Source organism: Pongo pygmaeus, chromosome 13 (assembly GCF_028885625.2).
Source record: "Pongo pygmaeus isolate AG05252 chromosome 13, NHGRI_mPonPyg2-v2.0_pri, whole genome shotgun sequence".
Classification (NCBI taxonomy): Eukaryota; Metazoa; Chordata; class Mammalia; order Primates; family Hominidae; genus Pongo; species Pongo pygmaeus.
The window spans coordinates 23,865,192-23,889,157 of NC_072386.2; the positions used below are offsets into that span (position 1 = coordinate 23,865,192).

The 23,966-nt window shown below is 49.5% G+C and overlaps 1 non-coding gene across 1 annotated transcript; it reads right to left on the minus strand.

Moving 5' to 3' along the window:
• Positions 1-13,048: 13,048 nt before the first annotated feature.
• Positions 13,049-13,155, minus strand: LOC129044863 (U6 spliceosomal RNA). Its single transcript, XR_008504837.1, has one exon. It is a non-coding gene; the product is annotated as a U6 spliceosomal RNA (small nuclear RNA).
• Between the last annotated feature and the right edge of the window lie 10,811 nt (positions 13,156-23,966).

The following is a 23,966-nucleotide window of genomic DNA, read 5'->3' on the forward strand; positions in this document are numbered from 1 at the left end:
AGTTTAGAAACTCAGGCACGAGAGTCAGGGCCATCTTCCCTCTGAAGTCAATGGATCCACACCGTTACTGCAGTTCTGCAGAGCAGGTAGCTGAGTCTCAAATACAGGTGACTTGCACAAAGCTACTGGGTAAGGCAGTGGCCTGTCCAGGCCTGGGTCCCCAGTCTCAGGGTATATCTTTTAAGCCCAGAGACATCTGACTGTAGAGAGAAGCCTCGGCAGGTCCAGCTGCCAGGGGCTGAACAGAAAGTGACAATGCTCCGTGCTGTCCCAGGGATTTGGACTCCCGCTAGGAAAGAGGAGGACCTGTAGGGGACGCCTTGAGGGGCACAGGGTTGAAGAGGCCAGCAGACATCTGCAGAAGGGCTCCTGGAAGAGTCTCATGTGGAAAAGAGTATCTCCTGGCCTTTCTGCTAGAGAGCTTGTTTATTTTATAATTATTACTAATTTATTTTGAGATGGAGTCTGGCTCTGTTGCCCAGGCTGGAGTGCAATGGCATGATCTTGGCTCACTGCAACCTCCCCCTCCTGAGTTCAAGCAATTCTCCCACCTCAGCCTCCTGAGTAGCTGGGACTACAGGCGCCCGCCACCACACCCAGCTAATTTTGTTTTGTATTTTTAGTAAAGACAGGGTTTTGCCATGTTGGCCAGGCTGGTCTCGAACTCCTGATCTCAAGAGACCTGCCCTTCTTGGCCTCCCAAAGTGCTGGGATTACAGGCGTGAGCTACCGTGCCTGGCCCTTATTTTATTATTGATTTTTTTTTTCTTGAGACAAGGGCTGCTCTGTCACCCAGGCTGGAGTGCAGTGGCACGAACACAGCTCACGGCAGCCTCCGTCTCCATTAGTGATCCTCTCAGCCTTCTGAGTAGCTGGCACCACAGCTACGCGCCACCATGCCTGGCTAATTTTTCAAATTTTTTGTAGAAATGGGGTCTTGCCATATTCCTCAGGCTGGTCTTGAACTCCTAGCTTCAAGCGATCCTCCCACCTCAGCCTTCCAAAGTGCTAGAATTACAGGTGTAAGCCACAGCACCTGGCTCATGTATTTCTTTATTATTTCATCAAACATTTATTGGCCAGGCGTGGTGGCTCATGCTTGTAATCCCAGCACTTTGGGAGGCCAAGGTGGGTGGATCACCTGAGGCCAGGAGTTCAAGACCAGCCTGGCCAACATGGTGAGACCCTGTCTCTACTAAAAATGCAAAAATTAGCTGGGTGTGGTGGCGGGCACCTGTAGTCCCAACTACTCGGGAGGCTGAGGCAGGAGAATCGCTTGAACCTGGGAGGCAGAGGTTGCAGTGAACCAAGACTGCGCTACTGCACTCCAGCCTGGGCAATACAGCGAGACTCTGTCTCAAAAACAACAGACAAAGGTGGGTCAAGATAGTTGCTGGGGGCAGGATTGGGGGAGATGGGAAGACTGCCAAGAGATAGTAAGAATTCTGTCCTGAGTGGATCCTGTCAAAGGGGGAAAGGCTGAGGTCCTGACATTTTTGCCACCATCTTGGCCCGGACCCCTGGGTCCCTGAAACATACCATGGTAACTCAGATGTGTATCTTGCTCTTTTTTCTCTGAATTCCACTTGAAAAAGAAGAAAAGGAATCTCTGGCTGGGTGTGATGGCTCATGTCTGTAATCCCAATACTTTGGGAGGCCAAGGTGGGTGAATCACTCTTGAGCCCAGGAGTTTGAGATCAGCTTGGGAAACATGGTGAAACCTCATCTCTACAAAAAATAAAAAAAAAAAATTATATGGGCATGGTGGTGCATGCCTGTAGTCCCAGCTACTCAGGAGGTTAGGGTGGGAAGATTGCTTGATCCCAGTGGGTCAAGGCTGCAGTGAGCTGTGATTGTGCAACTGCACTCCAGCCTGGGCAACAGAGTGAGACTCTGTCTCAAAAAAAAAAAAAAAAAAAGGAAATTGTTTATACGTGCTACAACACAGATGAACCTTGGAAACAGTATGCTAAGTGAAAGAAGCCAGTCACAAAAGGCTACATGTTGTATAAAATGTCAGAACAGGCAAATCTATAGTGACAGAAAGTAGATTAGTGGTTGCCAGAGGCTGGGGCAGATGAGGACTGACTCTTAATGGGGCTGAGTTGTCTTTTTAGAGTGATGACATGTTCTGGAATTAGACAGTGATAAAGGTTGCATAACTTTTTGAATGCACTAAAAAACCATTAAATTGTAAAACTTAGAAGGGTAAATATTATGGCACGTGAAGAAGTATATCTCGATAAGAAGGAAGTAACAAACTTCTTTTTTTTTTTTTGTGACAGAGTCTCATTCTGTCGCTAGACTGGAGTGCAGTGGCTCAATCTCGGCTCACTGCAACCTCCGCTTCCCGGGTTCAAGTGATTCTTCTGCCTCGGCTTCCCGAGTAGCTGGGACTACAGGCGCACGCCACCACACCCAGCTAGTTTTTGTATTTTTTAGTAGAGACAGGGTTTCACCATGTTGGCCAAGATGGTCTCGATTTCTTTTCCTTGTGATCTGCCTGCCTCGGCCTCCCAAAGTGCTGGGATTACAGGCATGTGCCACCACGCCCGGCTAATTTTGTATTTTTAGTAGAGATGGGGTTTCTTCACGTTGGTCAGGCTGGTCTCGAACTCCCGACCTAGGGTGATCCACCCTCCTCGGCCTCCCAAAGTGCTGGGATTATAGGCGTGAGCCACCGCGCCTGGTCTCTTCAGGGTTTAAAAAGCAGTTTGCACCAGTCTGGGCAACATAGTGAGACTCTGTCTCTACAGAAAATAAAAAATGATAGCCGGGTGTCGTGGCACACACCTGTAGCCTCAGCTATTCAGGAGGCTGAGGCAGGAGGATCGCTTGAGTCCAGGAGGTCAAGGCTGCAGTGAGCCATGATCACACCCCTGTACTCCAGCCTGGGTGACAGAGTGAGATCCTGTCTCAAAAAAAAAAAAAAGTTTGCCCCACTCTGTTACGAGTAAATAGCACTGTCCCAATGGTGGCTGCCATTCGCTGCCATTGTTCTTCCAGACTGAGCTTCATGGAGACGGGGAAACAGGTCTAGTTGTGAAAGTCAGCCCCTAGTACCTTGCAAGGAGTTTAATAAATATTTGTGGGATGAATGGATGGGATTATTCAGAACCCTCTTGAAGTCCACCTTCCTTTCTCTCTCCCCACAGGGGATAGTTATGAGAAAGAATTAGAGGCCCAGAAACTTCTAATGGGGTCAGCCGTGGAAGAAGCCTGGTGGAATAGACAAAGCTCTGGCTAGAACTTTTGTAGTCTGTAAGGAGAAGGAGGCTAAGTGTTTGTGGCCAACCCCAGATTGGAGTGGATGTGGACCCAGGAGGGAGGAGGCAGAGATGACATTAAGGTTCCATGCCTGGGTCCCTCGATGGGCCTGGGAACAGCCGACACAGGCACCTAGCCTGCCCCGGTGGCTGTGGCTCCACCTAGAGATCTTATGGAAGGCAAGGCTGATACATGGTACTGAGTCATGAGACCTGCGGCCTAGGAAACAGTTCCGCTGTTGAAACAGGCCCAGGGGAGGGGGGCTAGGTGGGTGTCTCTGACTTGATACTGGCACAGACATCATTGCCACCCACACTTCCTGTCACCCCTGGGTCACCTTGATGGTCATGGCTCCTTTCTGACCCTGTCACTCATTTGCCACCCTCACCATCATCCCTGCATCACAACCACTGCCCCTTTCTTACCCACGCTGTCACTTGACCCGGTTCCCATCATCATGTTACCTTCCTGAGCATGGCCACCATCCCTGGCCCTGCCCCATGCCCAAGCCTGTGGCTATCTGGACCAACCCTTCGTCAACCAGCTCCAACCCAACCTGTCATTTGCTAGTTCATTCCCATCTCTCCTGTCACCTTGACTGTCCCCACCCGACCCTGTCACCTTGTCACCTTTGCTGCCACAGCCCCAACATAGTCTCCGTCTCTTACCACCTATCTCAGTCCCCATCATCTCTAAGTCCTCTGGACTGTCACCACCCTCCCCCTGCCCCTTTGTTAGTCAACCACTACTGCCCTACCTCTGCCTCCTCCCGATCATCATCCACATCCTCTGATCTCAAGTCCCTCACTTAAGTCCCCTTGGTGTCTTTCCCTTTGACATGCTCAACATGTGCCCACATTTGAGACTTTGCCCCTGCCTTTCCAGCCTCCGGCCTCCTCTGGGCTTCCTGACCTGGTTTTGCCACACTTAGCTTTGCCGTCTGCCCTGGCCAGCGATGCTTCATTTTGACCCCTAGGTGGGCTAGGCCTTGGGCCTAGGCACTTATTCCCAGGGTATTAAAGGAACACCAGGTAGAAGCCTTTTCCAGGAAGCCCTGAATCTTCTCTGCATGCACTCATGACAACTGGCAGTTGCCTCTGCCCAGCCTGGCCCTAAAATCTCCATTTATTAAGATGACAATTATTTCCCTTTTTAGAATTCCTCAATATCCACCCCCCCCCGCCTTTTTTTTTTTGAGACGGAGCCTCACTCTGTCCCCCAGGCTGCAGTGCAATGGCGAGATCTTGGCTCACTGCAACCTCTGCCTCCTGAGTTCAAGCGATTCTCCTGCCTCAGCCTCCCAAGTAGCTGGGATTACAGATGTGCACCACTATGCCCAGCTAATTTTTTTTGTATTTTTAGTAGAAATGGGGTTTCATCATGTTGGCCAGGCTGGTGTCGAACTCCTGACCTCAGGTGATCTGCCCACCTCGGCCTCCCAAAGTGCTGGGATTACAAGTGTGAGCCACCGTACCCCAACTGTGTGTGTGTGTTTTTTTTTTTTTTTTTTGAGATGGAGTCTCGCTCTGTCACCTAGGCTGGAGTGCAATGGCCCGATCTCAGCTCACTGCAACCTCCGCCTCTCAGGTTCAAGTGATTCTCCTGCCTCAGCCTCCTGAGTAGCTGGGATTACAGGCACGCGCCACCATGCCCGGCTAATTTTGTATTTTTAGTAGAGACGGGGTATCACAATGTTGGCCAGGCTGGTCTCAAACTCCTGACCTCAGGTGATCTGCCCTCCTTGGCTTCCAAAAGTGCTGGGGTTACAGGCGTGAACCACCATGCCCGACCCCAATGTATCCTTATAATTCATCAGTGTCCCCTTATCCTGATGTGATAGCCCCCCAGTACCTTGACACTTAACACTTATAACTAACCACCGTTTGTGTAATCATGTGTTTAAGGCTGTCTTGCCCACCAGGCAGGACGCTGTGGGAGGGCAGTAACTGTGTCTTGGTCACTGCCAGGTCCCCATAGTGCCTGACTTCCGGTAGGAAATCCATAAATGTCTGTTGAGTTAATAAATACCATTTACCAAGTCCTTAATATGTGCTGGGCACTATGCTAAGCACTTGATTAACTTGTTTGTTTCCTGTTTTATTTTTGCGGTCCCTTTCTATTTTACGTACTTTTGAGCATTTCATAGCTTTTTGGCACGGACACTTCTGACAAAGCTCAAACAGAGAAGTGCATTTTCAGTTACTCATCAGAGTGAGGCCACTTAGAGAAAGGCTGTTACTCACGGAACAGGGAAAACACTTTCTTGTAATTAGGGCAAAGGGAATCTGGGCATGACATGTCAACTCTGTATTTCATCTTCTGTTCTCCAAGGGAGTTTCAAGAAACTGAGGGAAGGCCGGGCGCCGTGGCTCACACCTGTAATCCCAGCACTTCAGGAGGCTGAGGCGGGCGGATCATGAGGTCAGGAGATCGAGACCATCCTGGCTAACACGGTGAAACCCCGTCTCTACTAAAAATACAAAAAATTAGCCGGGCGTGGTGGTGGATGCCTGTAATCCCAGCTACTCAGGAGGCTGAGGCAGGAGAAGGGCGTGAACCCGGGAGGCGGAGGTTGTAGTGAGCCAAGATCGGGCCACTGTACTCCAGCCTGGGCGACAGAGCGAGACTCCATCTCAAAAAAAAAAAAAGAATAAAAAAAAAAAAAAAACCCAGAAACTGAGGGCTAAGAGGATGGGGCTCGGGGTTCCTAAAGAAGACCCCTTCTTCTCACCTCTGGAAAGCAAAAACTAGATTCTTACCTCATGCTATAAAATTGATGGATTCAAGAGGTAAGTATAGGCAGGTGAGGTAGCTCACACCTGTAATCCTAGCACTTTGGGAGACCGAGGCGGGCAGATCACTTGAGGTCGGGAATTCAAGACCAGCCTGGCCAACAAGATGAAACCCTGTCTCTACAAAAAAATACGAAAATTAGCCAGGCGTGGTGGCGGATGCCTGTGATTCCAGCTACTCCGGAGGCTGAGGTATAAGAATTGCTTGAATCAGGGAGGCAGAGGTTGCAGTGAGCCAAGATCGTGCCACTGCACTCCAGCCTGGGCAACAAAGACTCTGTCTCAAAAAAAAGAAAAAAAAAAGGTAAATATATAAAGGATTAAAAATTAAAACAAACCTGGATATTTCTCATATTCCTTCCTCAGCTATTTCATTTCTGAGGATGATCCTTGGGAAAGTAATTGCAGAGATAGACAAAGCCTTTACCCAAAGATCATTCCAATGTTATTTATAATATTGAAACACTGAAATACAAATGTATATTTATGAATAAAAAAATAAAAAATTTAAAAGTTGGAAACAAACTAAATACTCAGTGACAGTGACAGAAGTAGTTAAATAAAATATGGTTTGTCTCTTAGTTATTAAAATAATACTTCTGGAGTTGATAATTATTCTATCATCACGGCATTAGCTGAAAAGGGCATTATACAAACAGGCTTATGCGAAATTATTTTCAATTATGTCAATAGAGCACTTAGAAAGATTAATGGATGAAAAGAAGTGAAAGCATTAATAGGCATTATGTTATTTCTGAATTGTGAGCAATTTGTTTTTACTTGTAGTTTTCGCATTTTCTTTGGTGGGCATTATTACATTTAGAATAAAAGCTATGCATTTATTTAAAAAAAAAAAAAAAAAAAAAGAGGCAAAAATGGCCAGGTGCGGTGGCTCACACCTGTAATCCCAGCACTTTAGGAGGCCAAGGCGGGTGGGTCATCTAAGGTTAGAAGTTCGAGACCAGCCTGGCCAACATGGTGAAACCTTGTCTCTACTAAAATTACAAAAATTAGCCAGGCATGGTGGTGTGTGCCTATAATCCCAGCTCCTCAGGAGGCTGAGGCAGAAAAATTGCTTGAACCCAGGAGGTGGAGGCTGAAGTGAGCTGAGATCACACCACTGCACTCCAGCCTAGGTGACAGAGCAAGGGGCTGGACGTGGTAGCTCATGCCTGTAATCCCAGTACTTTAAGAGGCCGAGGCAGGTGGATCACCTGAGGTCAGGAGTTTGAGGCCAGCCTGACCAACATGGTGAAACCCCATCCCTACTAAATACAAAAAATTGGCCAGGAGTGGTGGCACGCGGCTGTGATCCCAGTTACTTGGGAGGCTGAGGCAGAATTGCTTGAATCTGGGAGGTGGAGGTTGCAGTGAGCAGAGATCGCACCATTGCACTCCAGCCTGGGCAACAAGAGGGAAACTCCATCTCAAAAAAAAAAAATGTTTTATGTGAAAGTACCATTATTATTATTATTATTTGAGACAGATCTTGCTCTGTCACCCAGGCTGGAGTGCAGTGGCACGATCTCGGCTAATGCAACCTCTCTCTCCTGGGCTCAAGCAATTCTCCTGCCTCAGCCTCCCAAGTCGCTGGGATCACAGGTGTGTGCCACCACACCCGGCTAATTTTTGTATTTTTAGTAAAGACAGGGTTTCACCATGTTGACCAGGCTGGTCTTGAACTCCTGACCTCAGGTGATCTACCTGCCTTGGCCTCCCAAAGTGCTGGGGTGACAGGCATGAGCCACCTAACCGGGCCATGTCAGTATTTTATAATCCTATATTACTTTTGATTTATGGGATTGTAAATTCTTTTTTTTTCCTTTTTTTTAGATACAGAGTCTTGCTTTGTCACCCAGGCTGGAGTGCAGTGGCTGGATCATGGCTCATTGCAGCCTCCTGCCTCAGCCTTGAAAGTAGCTAGAATTACATGCCCGTGCTACCATGCCAGACAATTTTTTATTTTTTTGTACATAGGGGTTGTGCTGTGTTGCCCAGGCTGGTCTTGAACTCCTGGCTTCAAGCGATCCCCCTACCTTGGTCTCCCACAGCGCTGGGATTAAAGGCATGAGCCAACACCTAGACTGTAAGTTTTATGAGGCCAGGATTCTTAGACAGTCTCTCGCTCTATTGCCCAAGCTGGAGAGTGCAGTGGCCCAATCTTGGCTCGCTGCAACCTCCGCCTCCCGGGTTCGTGCGATTCTCGTGCCTCAACCTCCTGAGTAGCTGGGATTGCAGGTGTGCACCACCACACCTGGCTAATTTTTGTATTTTTCAGTAGAGACAGGGTTTCACCATGTTGGCCAGCCTGGTCTCGAACTCCTGGCCTCAAGCAATCCGTCTGCCTCGGCCTCCCACAGTGCTGGGATTACAGGTGTGAGCCACTGTGCCTGGCTCAGGATTCTTTTCTATTTCCAAGCACCAGACTTTGTAGATGTTGAATGAAAGAGGGATAGGGAAAGTGCAGCGGAGTAATTAAGTGGACTTTTTTGCTGCATCTCTCATCTCTTCTACTTTAATTCTCCAGAGTAACCTCTCCTTACACAGAAAGAATGTTTTGGGGGCCGCCTTGATCTACAAAAACAAACAAAAAAAAAAACAAAAACAAAACAGTACAAAAAACCTCACACATGTGATGACATATTTAGGAATTGCTGTAGACTTGAGAAAATCTTATCAGAAATATGAAAATAACACCCGATTATGCACTAAGCCTGCTCCTCCTCCTTTGTTCCCATCAGAAAGGGGCACCACCCCACCAGAAACCCTGGAGCTACCCCACACTTCTCACACCTGCACCCTGACTCGATCATTCACTGGCACCATCCTCCAGTCCAGCCCCTTTTTCCAATCCTGATGTGACTCCCTTTGTTCCAGTTACCACCAACTCCTGCCGTTATTACTGCAACTGCCTCCTAACCAGTTTCTCTGCTCCACTCCTGCTCTTCCCACCAAATTTGTGCCTTCTGAGCTACAGCAATGCTTTAGAGCTTTCTAATATACTAATCTTTCCCTGCCACTCCCATTTACAGACCTTCAGTGACCCCCATCACTCCCTGGAGTAAGTACAAGACTGTTCATGGTCCAGCCTGGGTTTAGCTCTCTAGTGCCAGGGGCTCCCATCCTGCTCCAGCCACACATTTCCCAGGCTCCCTCGGGGCCCTTGCATGAGTTGACTTATTCTTTCTGTCCCTCACCCTTTTGCCTGGCTAACTCTTTCTCATCTCTGCTGTTAAAGTGGATGTCCCTTCCTCCAGGAAGGCTTCCCTGATATTCCCAAGCCCCAAGCTTAGTTCAGTGCTGTCCTCTCAACTCCCACAGACCCGTGTGCTTATCACCTCTAAACTTGCATTGTAGCTTCTTGTTTACTCACCAGCTTCCCTACATGCCTTGTAAGTCCTCCAGGGCTGGGACTGGGACTTGTTCTCCAGTGCACATCTACCACCTAGCACTTGGGAGAGCTCCCACGGCCGAATACATGAATAATGAATAAATGAAGTACTCTTGTAGGAACTGATTAACATTTTTTCTTCTTTTTTTTTTTTTTTTTTAAGACAGAGTTTCGCTCTTGTCGCCCAGGCTGGAGTGCAATGGTCCAATCTCGGCTCACTGCAACCTCCGCCTCCTGGGTTCAGGGGATTCTCTTGCCTCAGCCTCCCAAGTAGCTGGGATTACAGGTGCCCGCCACCACGCCCGGCTAATTTTTGTATTTTTAGTACAGATGAGTTTTCACCATGTTGGCCAGACCTCAGGTGTTCCACCCACCTCAGCCTTCCAAAGTCCTGACCCACCGCGCCTGGCACATTAACACTTCTTAAGATGCTTGGTAGACATTCAGAAAAAAATGTCCTAAAAGGACCCATACATTCTCCAAAGAAGCCTTAATTGTCTTAGGATCTAAGAAATCATGTAGATTTGATTGGCAGGAATTTGGGGGTGAATATATAGATAGGAACTGTGGTGTACTAAGGGGAGGGGGCAGTTGGTTCACCCCATCTGTGTATTTTACCACTGACATTGTTTAACATTGCTGCTGATGGGGACAACAAGAAGCAGACTGACTTTTTTTTTTTTTTTTTTTGAGACGGAGTCTGGCTCTGCTGCCCAGGCTGGAGTGCAGTGGTGCGGCGATCTTTGCTCACTGCAAGCTCCGCCTCCTGGGTTCATGCCATTCTCCTGCCTCAGCCTCCTGAGTAGCTGGGACTACAGGCGCCCGCCACCATGCCTGGCTAATTTTTTTTTTTTTTTTTTTTTTGTATTTTTAGTAGAGACAGGGTTTCACCATCTCGTGATCCTCCTGTCTCAGCCTCCCGAAGTGCTGGGATTGCAGGCGTGAGCCACTGCGCCCGGCTGCAGACTGACTTTTAGTCAGTTTTATTGTTTTTAAGTTCATTGCCAATGATGCACCCCCTATTGCCGGCCCCTGGGGAGGACAGCACCCACCCCCACGCCCCCATTTAAGTATGCCACCTGTAAGGAACACTAATTACTGGGTGAGCTGGTCTGTTTTCCTTCCCTCAGCACTGATCTGGGAAGTATCCAACCTCCCAAAACTCTGCAGGGCAAGATTGTCTATCCTGGACTGGGACCCACCTCCCTGTAACTCCTCTAGCACCCGCTACTCTCTCAGGGGAGCCCTCTGAGTCTCCTCCCTGGAGGCTGTCTGTGGGAAGAAGTCTCCCTGTGTAGGGATGGGAGGCCTTCCCTTGCATAGGATCTAGCCTAGGATCTAGTCTTGTCCCAGCCACTAATCGACCCTGAAGCCTTGGTCTGGCCCTCAGGGCTTTACTCCACCTACCTATAAAGCTTGAGGAGTTTGGTGAACTGGATCCTGAGGTCCTTCATGGACCTTCCCGAGTTGCGGAAGGGGTGTCAGCCATGGGGATGGGTGGAAGGTGCCCCCTCAAGCGTCCTCTTCCTGCTGTACTCTCTGACCTGAGGGACACATTCTACCACAGGGCACTGGCTGGGTTGGGCGTGTCAGCCGGCAGGATGGAAGGCAAGTCTGGACAGGTGGATAGTGGAGCCTCGGCCCCAGGGTGGGGTGTGTGTCCTGGAGAACCAGGAGACAGGGGCAGATCCTAGGCAAAGATCAGGGGTGGGCGAGGTGGCTCCAGCAGGCCGGCTGCCCTTACCTGGTGACTGTCTCCAGGAACTGCAGAGACAGATGCTGGGCTAGGCTAGGTCCTGGCTCTGCGGTAGGGATGGGGAGGGGCTAGAGGGTGAAGAACAGTCCCTTGGTGAGGTCACTTGTAGGGTGGGACCCCAGATCCCTGTCTGGGAAGGAAAGACAGTGTCACGAAAGTAGGAGCAATTCAGGTTAGGCTATAGGAAGGGCAGGCCGTGTGCGGTGGCTCACACCTGTAATCCCAGCACTTTGGGAGGCCGAGGCCGGTGGATCACAAGGTCAAGAGCTCGAGACCATCCTGGCCAACATGGTGAAACCCTGTTTCTACTAAAAATACAAAATTAGCCAGGCATGGTGGTGTGCGCCTATAATCCCAGCTACTCGGGAGGCTGAGGCAGGAGAATCAGTTGAACTCAGGAGGCAGAGGTTGCAGTGAGCCAAGATCACACCACTGCACTCTGTAGCCTGGGCAACAGAGCAAGACTCTGTCTCAAAAAAAAAAAAAAGAAAAAAAAAGGAAGGGCAGGTGATGGCAGATTAGGGAGAATGAGGTGTCTATTTGGACTGCCTCTGAGGAGGGAAGGGAAAAGCCATACCACTCAGGGAGAGGGGGCTGTCTTGTTAGAAGGCAGGGGAGGAAAAGAAAAAAAAAAAAAGGTGTGGAAAAGATAAAAAGAAGGCAGAGGAGGGAGATGGATGGGATGACCTTGGAAACAGGGTAGTCTAGGCCCGCAGCCATGGTTCAGAGGATTCGCAGCTGAACGGGAAGCCCTGGGATATCTGAGGCTTGGGTGAGGCTGGTTCTGTGCCTCAGTTGTTCCTCTGTGAAATGGGGAGAATCTCCTTGTTCACTGCCTACCAAAGGGAGCCCGAAGACAAAGTGTCTCCTGACCTGATCACCGAAGACCATGGGAGGCTCCCTTGTAAGTTCCTTCTGAAATCCAGGAGAGCTGAGAGAAACTATAGCTGTGATGCAGGCTGAGTGGAGTGGAAAGGGGAAACCTGGACCTTTTGGGGGCAGGGTGGTGCTTTAGGATGCCAGTAGATCAGCTGTCTCCACCCAAAGGCCCCCACAACAACTAGGGGGCATTCTGACTCTGCCCTCCCAGACATTCTGAGCCCCTGGATGAAGCCCCTCTCATCAGACCCCACTTCCCTAATCCTTTTTGTCCCAGGATCCCTCTGCAAGGCCCCTCAGCCACTTCCTACTTCATTCCACGCCTTTTAATGGCACACCTCCTATCTACCAGGCATTTCCTAAGCCCTGGGTATTCTGTGTGAGCAAGATTGTTGGTCCTCACGCTCATTTTTCCTCCCAAGGGAAAACAGGCAAGAAAATAAGTGGAGTAGCCTAGCCTTTAGTGGCTATGAGACAGAGAAGCCTATATGGCTGTGAGAACCCATCGAAGGCACCATATCCCATCTAGGGGAGCCAGGCAGCAGGTAATGTGGACCCTGTTTCTTTTTTTCCTTTCTTTAAAAAAAAATATGGAGGCTGGGCGTGGTGGCTCATGCCTGTAATCCCAGCACTTTGGGAGGCCAAGGTGGGTGGATCATGAGATCAGGAGTTCGAGACCAGGCTGACCAACATGGTGAAACCCTGTCTGTACTACAAATACAAAAATTAGGTGGGCGTGGTGGCATGCGCCTGTAATCCCAGCTACTCGGGAGGCTGAGGCAGGAGAATTGCCTGAACCTGGGAGGTGGAGGTTGCAGTGAGCCGAGATCATGCCACTGCACTCCAGCCTGGGCGACAAAGCAAGACTCCATCTTGGGAAAAAAAAAAAAAAAAAAAAAAATATATATATATATATATACACACACACACACACACACACACACACACACACACACACATATATGGAATGCTTAACGCTTCACAAATTTGCCTGTCATCCTTATGCAGGGACCCTGCTAATCTTCTCTGTGTCATTCCAGTTTTAGTACACGTGCTGCTGAAGCGAGCATGACACTAAGTCCTGAAGAGTGACTTGGCGTTTGCCAGGGAGCATTATGGGAGATGGCACAGGCACAGGCGGTGGTGTGCTGGAGCCACTCCAACAGGCTTCTGAGAGCCAAGTGTTCCATTTTCAGGAATTTAACAGACTGCTTGTTAAACACTGCCACCACTAAAAATTAAATTATATAAACATATAATTAACTAAATTATTTTAAAAACAAAGGTAATATACAATCAAAACTCATCACTTCCTAACTATTACTATGTTTTATTGTTATATGCTCTTCAAGGTGTTTACATCTATTGCATCTTTAAGGTGGAGGGTCTGTATGATGATGTGCTCTGCTCATCTCGTCCCACCTCTTTGTTCAGTGACAACACAGTGGTGTTTGGAAATAGGCCTTTGTGGGAGTATTTGAGTTGCTGAAATTGACAAACACTACAGATCAGGACTTAATTGACTATTCTGTTGATTGCATGGACCAGGGGTTGACAAACTGCAGCCCGCAGGCTAAATCCAGCCTGTGAACTAAGAATAGTTTGTGTGTGTGTGTATTTCTTTTTCTTTTTCTTTTTTTTTTTAGAGACAGGCTTTTGCTCTGTCACCCAGGCTGGAGTGCAGTGTCACGATCATGGCTCACTGTAGCCTTGAACTCCTGGGCTCAAGTGATTCTCCTGCCTCAGCCTTCTAAGTAGCTGGGACTACAGGTGCATGCCACCATACCTGGCTAATTTTTTTTTTTTGTTCTTTGTTTTGTAGAGACAGGGTCTCACTATGTTGCCCAGGCTGATCTTGAACTCCTGGGCTCAAGGGGTCCTCCTGCCTCAGCCTCCCAAAGCCCTGGAATTACAGGCCTGAGCTACCGTGTCTGGCCTATGAATGACTTACTTGTTGAATTTGATAGTAATCAGGCATTTGTTCATAGTTTGACTTTGTCAGATCCTATGAATTGCAACCATAGGTTGGCTGCAGATGTAAGGGGTTGGCAAAAAGTCAAAAAAGCATTCTCTAGAGCATTTAGCTTTGTAGAATTTACAATAAAGAGCACTGTATACTTTGGTGTGATTTATTTGGTATATTATGTGCTATTTTACAGCTCTGTACTATTAAAACTTATAACAAATAGAGGGACATATCTGTGCATGCAGTTTTTACAGACATCCAGTTGTTAAGCATTTTCGAGCACAGCAGGGTACTGAGGGTTCTAGGCAGAGACGGCTGAGGGGAGTCTGGGTGTGCAAGGCAATGTGAGAGGGGCAATGGAAGGTTGGAGCACTGGGCCAGGTGTGAAGGGCCTTGTGGGCAGGGCTAAGGAGCCAGACAACATCCTGAAGGCCACGGGGAGCCATGGACAGATTGCAAGTGCAGGAATGACCCCATCACATCTGTGGTTAGAAGGTCACATTGACTGCTATGTGAAGATTGGATAGCTGGGGACAGACTATAAGGGAATGAATTAGTGGAGGGAGGGAGAATAATAGCAGCAAACTCTTAAGAGCTCTTATGATAGAGCAGGCCTTCTCCTAAGCACTTCATATGTATTATTAACTCATTTGGTGTCCACAACAACTTCACGTGGAGGATATTATCTCCTTTTCACAGATGAGAAAACTGAGGTACAGAGAGATAAAGTAACTAGCAAGTAGCAGAGATGAGATTTAAGCCCAGGCAGTCTGGCTTCAGAGGTCATATCCTTTATTTGTTATTTTATTTTTTAGTAGAGACGAGGTTTCACTGTGTTGTCTGGGCTGGTCTCAAACTCCTGAGCTCAAGCATTGCACCCAGGCTTGGCCTCCCAAAGTGCTGGGATTACAGACGTGAGTCACCATGCCCAGCACAGACCCCATATGCTTAACCACTATATGTAAAAACATTCAGATTAGAAAGATAGAAAGATGGCAAGAGTTAGAGTGATGTTTTTTTCTTTTTCTTTTCTTTTCTTTTTTTTTTTCTGAGAGTTTTGTTCTTTTTTTTTTTTTTTTGAGACGGAGTCTCGCTGTGTCGCCCAGGCTGGAGTGCAGTGGCGCAATCTCATCTCACTGCAAGCTCCGCCTCCCAGGTTCACGCCATTCTCCTGCCTCAGCCTCCCGAGTAGCTGGGACTACAGGCGCCCGCCACCACGCCCGGAAAATTTTTTGTATTTTTAGTAGAGACGGGGTTTCACCATGTTAGCCAGGATGGTCTCGATCTCCTGACCTTGTGATCCACCCGCCCCAGCCTCCCAAAGTGCTGGGATTACAGGTGTGAGCCACCATGTCCAGCCGAGTGACGCATGTACAAAGTTGACCATGTATTTACAGATATGTCTGGCACAGAGTAGGAGTTGAGGACATTATTTAGACACAGCAAGACTTGACTTGGTGACTAGTTGGGTGTGCTGGTAAAGCACAGGAGGAGCCAGGTGGGCTTTTAACCAGCTTCCTTCATCTGGGGGACAATCGACTCACCTGGGCTACTCAGGTTTCCTGGTTGTCTGTCTATGTTTGCAGACTGCCCCTCTGTCCTTAGGGAGTTTCCAGACGTGGGGACAGACTCCTGAGCAGGAATACAGAGGTGAGAGAGGGCAGGAGGGGACAGAGCTCGTCTGGGCCTAGAATGGGGCTCTATGCTCAAGCGTGTGTGAGCTAAGAGGTGCAAAACGTATTAATTATCAACAAGAAGGGGTTCCATGGGGGGCATAGTTAGGAGTCTTGGGGTTTGGACAGAGGAGAGGAGAGGGATGGGTCCTGCTGCCACCCTGGTTTTTTCCTGAGGCATCTGTCCAGAAGCAGAGGTCTAGTAGTAGCCCATGAGGTGCAACGACAGCTCAGCTGCAGATATATGTTGTAAAGGAATAGAGGTGCCTTTCTGGCATGAGTCTTGCCTGAGGGTGTGGGTAGGAGTTAATAAGGGTGGAGATAAGGGGTTGGGGGGCGTTGGAGGCTGGTGGTTGGGCGGGCCCCACGCAGGGTGTTGGTCCCTTGAGGCCACAGCTCTCAGCTTGTGCCTTCCCATCCTGCTAGCTCAGCAGGTCCCACAGGTTGGCAGGTGACTCACCCCTCACCCTCAAATGGTCCTCGCTCTGAAAGGGGTAGGGGAGATGCAGAATGTAGCACCTGTGTGTTCATCTATATGGGTGCAATGCTGTGTTACACACCTGGGTGCAAGATGTGTACCCGTGTCTGACTGAGCATACATAGGGGGTCCCCAGGCACACAGCCCCCTAGACTGTGGGCCACAGGTGCGAAGGGAGCATGTGGCATGGGTGGAGGCGGTGTGGATGAACACACAGCACTTCACAGAGCACACATGCATGTGACAGGTGTCTTCCTGAAAAGAAGGATCGCGGCTTCAGAGCCTGTCGAGCCATAAGAAGGGGAGGTCTGAGAGGTGGGAAGGGCTCTCTAATGACAGCTCATCTTCCCCAAGAAGGACTTGGCTGGATCAGCTGGCAGAGCTGGGCACCCTAAGCCTGTGGTGACGGCAGCAGCTTCCCTAACCTTATCCCTAAGCTCCCGGCTGCAGGCCAGGGTGGTTCCACTGTCCTAACCCTGAGATGGCATGTACACCCCACAGGCCACACAGGCAGGCTGGGAGAAGTGAGTGGCAGGTGGGCACTCAGTCATTGCTTTCTCTTACCCCCTCTGCAGGCAGAAGGGACGTGAGGGTCCTGGCTGCGTCTGGTCTGAGGAGCTGTGGGGTGGGCACGTCAGCCCCAGGTTGCGTATGCCCCTGGTTTGTGTGGCACTGTATGCACACTCCACAACTTGGTGTGTTGGCCCCTGCCCCGGCACCTGGGGCCTGGTGCTGCCTTCCCATCACGCTCTATGATCTGAGAGATGCTTGAAGAGGGGCAAAGAGCCTGGACTAGGAGTCAGGAAGCTCTCACTTGGTGACTTTGGAGATGTCCCTTTACCATGTCTGGGGCTGGATTTGTAGAGGGGCAATGATCCCTGTGGGGTCACCTTACCAGGCTGCTGGGTAGCAGATTCTCATGGGGATGCATGGAAAGTCAGGAAAGCTCGGTCCTGGAGGCTTCCTGTGGGGGATGGTGGTGTCCCCTGTGTTGCTCGGTTGAAGGACTAGGGGCTGAAATCAGATCGCAGCCTCCAGGGAACTTGCACTGCCCCACAGAGGGGTTCAGACCTCCTGGAGATGTGAGGCATTAGAGTTCTGGAGCTGAGCTTCCAAATAAACTTCAAAACAGTGATGTGACAGGCCAAGACCTGCTCTCAGTGAGGCTGGAAAAATCCTTCCGCCCATCCCTGCCCATAGGCCCCGACCCTGCTGCTGGAGTGAACCACCATGAACTCCAGCCTGAGGACGGGAACCAGCTCAGATCTTACCCTCTCTCTCATTTGCCTCCGTCCCCACCCCCAGCCTGCTGCCTCTCAGGTTCATACTTCCTGGGCTCAGAGTTTCATCCTGAGGCTGTCGGCTCAGCCAGAGCAAACAGAGGCAGCACTAAAGTCAACAAAACCAGAGAGCAAGCAGCACAGGTGACGTGGAAAAGAAAACTTGGAAGCCACAACAAAGGCATGTGGGCTGGGCCGGGTGGAGCCCTTGAGGGGACTGGAGTTGGGGACGCACGGGTGACACCTCCAGTGGACTCAGGCTAAAGGATTCAGCTTCGGCCGCCAGCAGGGGGTGCTAGAGTCAGTCTCATGGGTGCTGAAAACAGGATGAGGTCGGGAGTCTGGGGGTTAAGGTTCCACCTTAACCCAACCCCATCTCACTGAGGCTCTTGGCTGGGTTGCCTCAGCTGCTGTGAAAAGAGTGAGAGGCTCAACTAGGGGCCAAGGCTGAGGGTAGGGGCAGGCAGGGCGGGAGTAGACAGGCTGGAACAGGAGGAAGGAGGAGCTCCCGGCTCACTGCCCCACCCCAGGTGCTTCCCCCGCACCCCCTCGCCCAGGGCTCAAGGGGTTGGAACCATGAATTCCTGGGGATGCCCAAGACGCCCCCACAGGCAGAGTCACCTGACAAACTATTTCTCTCCCACTCAGTGGGGGAAAGCTCCATTCTCTCAACATTTATTGTGCATCTGCTATGTTCCCAGTGTAGGAGAAATCATCTGGGAATCAAATGGCCCCACCCGTCATGGGCTCAGCAAGCCAGTTGTCCCCAGGAGGCAGCCTGCCCAAGGCCCTGTCATGCCTGGATCCCCCAGCCGCTCAGTGAGTTGGCTGCCTGTTAACTGGGCTGGCAATTGCAGGGTGCCTGGGGCAGCCTGGCCCCTAGACTGAGGGGGTGACCAAGGATTCAAGTCCAGAAAGCTAAGCCACTAGGCTGCAATGGCAAGGGCTGGGAGACCAGACACACCATTGGAGCAGCCGAAGAGGAAGGTGGACGTCCCTGAGCATTGCTCTTGCTGTCTGCGGAATGAGCATATTATACTCTACTCCTAGCACTTCTAGTTTGGCCCTGGCATCAGGCAAGAATCTGTTAGGGCAGGAGAAGGACAGGAGGTGTGGAGTACAGAGTTTCCCTCCCTCAAATGGGCTTCCTACCCACCACCCAGAGTGTTTACTCTACCAGGCCCTTGCCACGCCCCCTGCCCACTCAGTCCATTCTCCCAACAACCCTGCAAGGTAAGGATTCATATCTTCATTTTACAGATGAAGAAGCCCAGTTAAATTTCTTGCTTTAAGTCACCCAATGCTGATTAAGAAGCTGAGCTGGATGCAAGTTCAGGTCTGTCTGTCTAAAAAGCCTGAGCTATAAACAACTCACCACCCAGATGGGGCCCTGAGTAGGGAAACTTCAAACCAGCCTCAAACTCAGGCTCCTGGCCAGGAGGTCTCTGGGTTTTTCCACTACTCCTTCCGGCCACCACTTCAGTCTCTCCTTCCTCCTTCTCATGATGCGTCCCTTATCCTGAGCCTCCTCCCTGCTCCGATTAACCTGGTACCTGAGTCTCTACCATTTTTAGACTCTTTCTTTCCTGTGGGTTAGGAAATTGCTGCTTGGAGCTTTTCCTTTAAAATGCTTTATTGTGGAAAGATTATGAAATGGACTTAGGCAGAAATCAAAGAATCCACATGCAGAAGGGGAAGGACTGATGGGGGGGGACGGGGGGAATGTGACAATGGAGGGGTCAGGCTGTCACTCCCTGAAGCCACTGAGCAGTTGGCATCACTGAGCATGGGCAGCTAGACATGACGTGTCTCCTGATGGGATGAAATAGGAAGCATGCAGCACCTCCACAGAGGACCCTCTGCCCCAGCCCACATGCAAGACTGAACCTAAATAAAATCACACCAGACCAGGCGCGGTGGCTCGTGCCTGTAGTCCCAGCACTTTGGATGGCCAAGGTGGGTGGGTTGCTTGAGCCCAGGAGTTCGAGACCAGCCTGGGCACATGGTGAGACCCCCATCTCTACAAAAAATACAAAAATTAGCGTGGCATGGTGGCACGCACCTGTAGTCCCAGCTGAGAGAATCACTTGAACCCGGGAAGTCAAGGCTGCAGTGAGCAACATTCACGCCACTGCATTCCAGCCTGGGCAACAGAGCGAGACTGTCTCAAAAAAATAAACAAAGCCGGGCCGGGTGCAGTGGCTCACGCCTGTAATCCCAGCACTTTGGGAGGCCGAGACGGGCGGATCATGATGTCAGGAGATCGAGACCAACCTGGCTAACACGGTGAAACCCTGTCTCTACTAAAAATACAAAAAAATTAGCCAGGCGTGATGGTGGGTGCCTGTAGTCCCAGCTACTCGGGAGGCTGAGGCAGGAGAATGGCGTGAACCAGGGAGGCAGAGCTTGCAGTGAGCTGAGATCATACCACTGCACTCCAGCCTGGGCGACAGAGTGAGATGCCGTCTCAAAATAAATAAATAAATAAATAAAAATTAATAAAAAATAAATAAATAAACCATACACCATTAGAGCTTTTTTTTTTTTTTTTTTTTTTTGAGACAGAGTCTTGCTCTGCCACCCAGGCTGGAGTGCAGTGGCACAATCTTGGCTCACTGCAACTTCTGCCTCCCAGGTTCAAGCAATTCTTGTGACTCAGCCTCCTGAGTAGCTGGGACTACAGGCACCCACCACCCCGCCTGGCTAATTTTTTTGTATTTTTAGTAGAGATGGGGTTTCACCATGTTGGCCAGGTTGGTCTTGAACTCCTGACCTCAGGTGATCCTCCCGCCTCAGCTTCCCAAAGTGCTGGGATCACAGGAGTAAGCCACCACACCTGGCCACTTTTTTTTGTTTGTTTTTGAGGCAGAGTCTTGTTCTGTTGCCCAGGCTGGAGTGCAGTGGTGCAATCTTCGCTCACTGCAATCTCTGCCACCTGGGTTCAAGTCATTCTCCTGCCTCAGCTTCCCCAGTGGCTAGGACTACAGGCGTGCACCACCAAGCCCAGTTAATTTTTGTATTTTCAGTAGAGACGGAGTTCCATCATGTTAGCCAGTCTGGTCTCAAACTCCTGACCTCAGACGATCCGCCTGCCTTGGTTTCCCAAAGTGCTGGGATTACAGGTGTGAGCCACTGTGCCCGGCCCAGAGCTAACTTCTCATATTTTTTTTAATTTCTTTCTCTTGTTTTTTTCTTTTTTTTGAGACAGGGACTTGCTCAATGGCACAGACATGGCTCACTGCAGCCTTGACTTCCCAGGTTCAAGTGATCCTGCTGCCTCAGGCTCCTGAGTAGCTGGGACTACAGGTGCATGCCACCATGCCTGGCTAATTTTTTTCCTTTGAGACGGAGTCTCGCTCTGTCGCCCAGGCTGGAGTGCAGTGGTGCGATCTTGGCTCACTGCAAGCTCCGCCTCCCGGGTTCACGCCATTCTCCTGCCTCAGCCGCCTGAGCAGCTGGGACTACAGGCACCCACCACCACGCCCAGCTAATTTTTTGTATTTTAAGTGGAGACGGGGTTTCACCGTGTTAGCCAGGATGGTCTCGATCTCCTGACCTCATGATCCTCCCACCTCAGCCTCCCAAAGTGCTGGGATTACAGGCGTGAGCCACTGTGCCTGGCAATTTTTGTGTTTTTTGTAGAGATTGGGATTCTCCATTTTGCCCAGGCTGGCATTGAACTCCTGGGCTCTAACGATCCACCTGCTTTGGCCTCCCAAAGTGCTTGAATTACAGGTGTGGGCCACTGTGCCCAGCCACTTACTCAAAGAAATACAGGGGATGACAGAAAAGCTAAATGACACTACAAAGAAAAAACACAGACAAATCTACAATGTGGGACCCTTATAGGACCACATTTATTCAGCAAGTCAATGACATGAAAAAATAATGATGGAGAAAGGGGAATTCCTCTTGTTTAAGAGAACATTTAACCCAACGTAATGTGTGACCTTGTTTGGATCCTGATGCAAACAATCCAACAAATCAATGCAAAAAGACACTTTGAAACAATTGCAAGTATTTGATCATTCTATGGAATTGTATATTTTGTCAAGTATGGCACTGCTTATTTAAGAAAATGTTCCTATATTTTAGAGGGAACACTGAAGAATGTAGGAATGAAATGACAGAGTAGCTGGAATTTAACATATTTCAGAAAAATAAAAATAAAATAAAATAGGCAGTTTGAGACCAGCCTGGCCAACATGGTGAAACCCCATCTCTACTAAAAATACAAAAATTAGCTGGGCCTGTGGTGGGTGCCTGTAATTCCAGCCACTTGGGAGGCTGAGGCACAAGAATCTCTTGAACCTGGGAGGTGCAGGATGCAGTGAGCTGAGATCACTCCATTGCACTCCAACCTGGGCAACAGAGCGAGACTCCGTCTTAAAAAGGAAAAAAAAAAAATGGCTGTAAAATGGAGAATGGCTGAGGGTGATGCAGGAGAGGTGAGCCCCAAAGTGGGGCTTGGCCTGCGAGGGTTCTCGGCTTTGCCTCTCAAGGGCAATGCAGAGAGAAGTAGAAGAAAACAGCTTTATTGAAGCGGCAGTGTTTCAGCTCCATGACTGCTCCTGCACAGCAGGGCTATACATAGGCAGAGAGCAGCAGCCCAGGGCAGTTTTGCAGTTATGTTTTACCCGCTTTTAATTGTATGCAGATTAAGAGGCAATTTATGCAGAAATTCCTAAGGAAGGGGTGGTAACTTTTGGGCCATTGGGTCATTGACATGGAAAGGGGTGATAACTCCCAGGTGTTGAGATGGCAATGATAAATTGACATAGCACATTGGGGGGCATGTCTGATTAGAAATCTGCTTTCAGCCCTGTTTTAGCTAGTCCTCAATCTGGTCCAGTGTCCGAGCCCCACCTCTAGAGTCAAGTCCCGCCTCCTACTTCAAGGGGGATGCAGACCGGGAGATCCGTGAAGAGTCTCTTGGAGATTAGATTTGGGGCTGACTGAGGGGGCCACGAGAGAGGGAGCAGTTGAGTGACTCCTGGAGGGAAAGCTTCAGAGATGTGGTGGGGAGGAGCATTCCTTGGGCCAGGCCCTTGGAAAGGGGGCAGACTGTGGGGAGGTGAGGTTGGGTTGGGGCAGGTGAAGGTAATGTGCTTGTTACACATGTGAGATAACAAGAGAGGAGGCTGGATCACCTGTTCTTGAGCTCTGGGCTGGAGATGGAGGCTGGGGAGGTGGCAGCATTTGCATGGGGGAAGAGGATGTGAGAGACATGCAGGGCTGCCTTCTCCATGAGGCACAGGAGGCACAGGACCCATGAGAATGTTGAACCTAAGGGCCCAGAAAATGTTTTAGTTTGCATCCAAATAAGAAAAAGAAGAACTTGTAGGCTGAAGAAAATGTTTTAATATTAATACATCAGGGCCGGCATGGTGGCTCACACCTGTAATTCCAGTTATTTGGGAGGCCAAGGCGGGTGGATTGCTTGAGCTCAGGAGTCTGAGACGAGCCTGGGCAACATGGAGAAACTCCGCCTTTACAAAAAACACGAAAATTAGCCAGGCGTGCTGGCGGGTGCCTGTAATCCCAGCTACTTGGGAGGCCAAGGCAGGAGAATCGCTTGAGCCCAGGAGGCAGAGGTTGCAGTGAGCTGAGATCGCACCATTGTACTCCAGTCTGGGTGACGGGAGTTAAACCCTGTCTCAAAAAAAAAAAAAAAAATTGATATATTTGTCTTTATACCAATAGTTGTAAAATAGATTAATTATTACTATTATTATTATTTGCTGGAAGAAGGGGCCCAAAAGGGCAAAAATGCCAAGGGCACATATATCTAAAAGAATGGAAAACATTGGGAGCTAAATGATAAGAACTTATGAACACAAAGAAGGAAATTACAGACACTGGGGTCTTCTTGAGGGTGGGAGGAGGGAGAGGAGCAGAAAAGATAACTATTGGGTACTGGGCTTAATACCTGGGTGATGTAATAATTTGTACAACAAACCACCATGACATGTGTTTACTATATGTCAAACCTTCATGTGTGCCCCCAAACCTAAAATTAAAAAAAAAAACTGAAGGCAGGATCTCAAAAAGAAAATTGCACACCCATGTTCACATCGGCACTATTCCCAACAGCCGATTGGGAACGGGAGCAACTCAAGTTCAGGGATAGCTGAATGGATAGACAAAATGTGGTACATTCATACAATGGAATATTGTTTGGCCTTAAGAAGAAGGAAATTAGCTGGGCATGGTGGCGGGCACCTGTAATCACAGCTACTTGGGACGCTGAGGCAGTAGAATCACTTGAACCCAGGAGGCGGAGGTTGCAGTGAGCCAAGATTGTGCCATTGCACTCCAGCCTGAGCGAGCGATAAGAGCAAAACTCCATCTCAAAAAAAAAAAAAAAAAGGAAGGAAATTCTGACACGTTACATGGAGAGAGATTTGAGAACATTATGCTAGGTGAACTAAGCCAGGCACAGGTAGACACACAGTGTATGGTTTCACTCATATAAAGTATCTAG